Raw genomic sequence first — 3862 nt, 5'->3', positions numbered from 1 at the left:
TTCACAGAACAGGTCAAACTGTTTCTAACCAGAATAGAAAGAGGAGTGGGAGGCCCCGGTGCACAACTGAGCAAGAAGGCAAGTACATTAGAGTGTCTAGTTTGAGAAACAGACGCCTCATAAGTCCTCAACTGGCAGCTTCATTAAATAGTACCCGAAAAACACCAGTCTCAACATCAACAGTGAAGAGGCGACTCCGTGATGCTGGCTCCGTGAAAAGCCATATCTCAGACTGGCCGATAAAACGAAAATATTAAGATGAGCAAAAGAACACAGACACTGGACAGAGGAACTCTGCATAAAAGGCCAGCATCCRGGAGTCGCCTCTTCACTGTTGACATTGACACTGGTGTTTTGCGGGTACTATTTAATGAAGCTGCCAGTTGAGGACTTATGAGGCGTCTGTTTCTCAAACTAGACACTCTAATGTACTTGCCTTCTTGCTCAGTTGTGAGGAGTCTGTTTCTCAAACTAGACACTCTAATGTACTTGTCTTCTTGCTCAGTTGTGCACCGGGGCCTCCCACTCCTCTTTCTAGTCTAAAGAAGGCCAGTTTTATTGCTTCTTTAATCAGGACAACAGTTTTCAGCTGTGCTAACATAATTGCAAAAGGGTTTTCTAAGTGACCCCAAACCTTTGAATGGTAGTGTATGTGTGTGTATTTGTTTGTTCATATACGTGTGCCTCAAACACCTGCCAGGCCGAGTGGAGCGAAGATTTACCAAGGTGCGATTAGTGCGCAGTAACAGGCAGCTCTGTTAGCAGAGACACATGACTGACAGCTCAGTGACAGGCAGTGGGAGGGGGAGGAGGGAGAGGGCCAGCAGGAGACAGGGGAGACAAGGAGGGTTAAGTGTGTGTTTTAGACTTTTCCTCTGTCCGACTCTGAACATTCAGGGTTTGTGTGAGAGGTGCGGTGCAGAGCGGGCTGACAGTACCTGTCATAGAGGTCCTCCTGATAGCACTCATAGTCCAGGTCATAGTCAGATCTGATTGCAGAGAGAGAGGAGGAGGGGGAGGGGAGGGGGATGGAAGAGAGAAGAGAGAGAGAGGGTGATAGAGAGGGGAAGGTGGGATGGAGAGAGAGAGAGAGAGAGGAGGGGATGATAGAGAGAGGAGGGGGATGGAGAGAGTGAGAGAGGGGGGATAGAGAGAGGAGGGGGATGGAGGAGTGAGAGAGAGACAGTGAGTTGACAGTGGCCTGACACAAAGGCTCACAACTATCTTCACACTGACTGAACGAGGTGTTACTGACACACATAAACGCACACGCAAGCATGGCGCACGCACGGCACACACACACACGCGCGTGCACACACACACACACAAAGTCATCCATCCTCTGTGAGAGCAGAACGTTAAGACAGGCTGATGAAAACTGAGAGATCAAACAACATCTTCTCGGATACAAGCAGCCTTTCAGATCTGTTCCTTATTAGGTGAGCTAAATATACTGTGCCATAGAGATATTTCACTCTGTAAGCAGGCTGCTGAATAGTGTGTACATAGTTAGAGCAGGGCTCTGGCAACTGGAAGGAATATGCTATTCATGATTCAGGCCAGCTGGAAAAAGACCATTGGTATGTTGTGCCACAGCACCCAAGGTGGAAAATCATAGAAATTGGTCCTGTGTTATGCACCAATGACCACAGGCTGCGCACTCTATGCTTCTACATATTCCAGCTCATTTACTGTGAAGTTGGACTGTCAGTTTTTGTGTGTGTGTGTGTGTGTGTGTGTGTGTGTGTGTGTGTGGTGTGTGTGGTTGTGTGTGTGTGTGTGTGGTGTGTGTGTGTGTTGTGTGTTGTGGTGTGTGTGTGTGTGTGTGTGTGTGTGTTGTGTGTGTGTGTGTGTGTTGTGTGTGTTTGATTAGACTCAAATTGCTCACACCTTTGCCTACAATATGAGAGTTTGCTGTAGGTTGTAGTTTATAGATTACCCTGTACGGTTTGGGTGTGTAGAGAGGACCAGGGCAGGGAGAGGAGTGACACAAGCCTGATGGTAAGTAGCTCATCCCTGGTGTGTAGTTAATAGAGCTCAGCATTTCTCTGTGTGTTTATCCCTGCCTGGCCACTGATATCCAGCCCTAAAGTCTACACACACACGCACGTACGTACACACGTACACACACGTACACACGTACACAACGCACACACGTACACACGTACACACACACCCACACACACACACACACCACACACACACACCACACACACACACACACACACCACACACACACACAACACACAAAATCAGCAAATACACCTCCACTTATGCTTTCTGTAAAACTTTAACCAGAGAAGAACTGTATTTATAGGTACCTGAAAGGTGAACTCATGTACCCATACTAATTTCCTATTTATTACACATATATTAATACACTGTATAAATAGAACCATCAGCATAGGCCTCTACAAAATGTAATAATGATCCCTACAAAGTGAGTACATACAGTACGTGGGCGATACAGATGTATCAAGCAGAGTTCATCAGAGTCTCTCAAACAGATGGATCAAACCAGACACACACGACACACACAAACAAAATCACACCCACGTACACACACAGATGAATGACAGACACATAACACACTCTCATTCACGTCCGACACACACACACACACACCACACACAACACACACACATCACCACACACACACACACACACACACACACACACACACCCACACACCACCACCACACACACACACACACACCACACACACACACACACACACACACACACACACACACACACAACACACACACACACCACACACCACACACACACACCACACACACACACACACACACACACACACCACACACACACAACCCACACACACAACACCACACCTAAAGCCCCTCGTGTCCTATCTGTCTCTGAAGGGGGCTGGTGAAGTCTCAGTGCTGTAATCATGTTGTTGACCTGGATGAAAAGTGATGTATCAGTAAACATGTCAGGAAGTACAGCAGGAGACTAAAACTAACACTTTTTCCACAGCTAAAAACATACAGTACACACAAGCATGAGTGCAGACACACAGACAGATGTGCTGCACACACATACACACACACCTTTCTCTCTCCCGCTGTCATCTGTATGTAAATGTGAATCAGAATGTAGCAACCCTGTCTCTGAAGTGTTGAGATAGCTAGCAGTTTGGTATACAGTGTGTTGTTTTGTGTACCTGAGGTGTGTGGTGGAATTCCTAATATGAACGTTTCTCCTCCAGTACCGATCCGGCTACACGCACCATTAGAAAACCGGTGATGTTTTGTCTGGTTTTCTTTTTTGTTTCTCTAGATGGACTCGATCCGTTGTCTGACCAAAGACAGTTGATTTTTTTCCCTCCTTGAGGCTCCACCAATATTCTGCGCATTGCGTTCAAATAAATCTGTAATAAGTTTCTTGTCAACATTTACCATCTCATCATCGCTCTCCCCAACGTGTTTTTATGATTTTAGCATCAAGGTCTGATCAGTTTTGCAGCAAAAGCCTTCTGTTGTTTTAAAAATAAAAAAATATAATTTTAAAATAATTTTTTGTTTTCTAAATAAATCGGTAAGGCCTTTTTCATGTGGAAATGGTTAGACGCTCGGCAGTGCAGACTGTACCCTACCGTCGTCTAGTGTTTCAGCTTATCCCGACCCTCTATTTTACGATGGATGGATGAATAAACTCAGTTCCCCCGTGGTGCTTGTAGGGGGGAGCCACAAGTCCTCATGGTTGAGAAAGGGTTTCTTTTATTTTTTACTCCATGTCCAATTGTTGTGTGTTGGAGTTGTTTGCTTGAGCGCATAGGTGAGTCTTGGGCGGGGTTTAGGCTGTGGGTGTTGTGGAATTAAGTGGGATTTTAAGT

At 45.9% G+C, this 3862-nt stretch overlaps 1 pseudogene; it reads right to left on the bottom strand.

Moving 5' to 3' along the window:
* The window catches only part of LOC111969131 (heterogeneous nuclear ribonucleoproteins C1/C2-like), a 41207-nt pseudogene that overhangs the window by 7424 nt on the left and 29921 nt on the right, over positions 1–3862 (bottom strand).

This window comes from Salvelinus sp. IW2-2015, linkage group LG10 (genome assembly GCF_002910315.2).
Source record: "Salvelinus sp. IW2-2015 linkage group LG10, ASM291031v2, whole genome shotgun sequence".
NCBI lineage: Eukaryota > Metazoa > Chordata > Actinopteri > Salmoniformes > Salmonidae > Salvelinus > Salvelinus sp. IW2-2015.
Note: the sequence above shows the minus strand (reverse complement) of the source record. Positions and strands in the feature narration are given on the sequence as shown.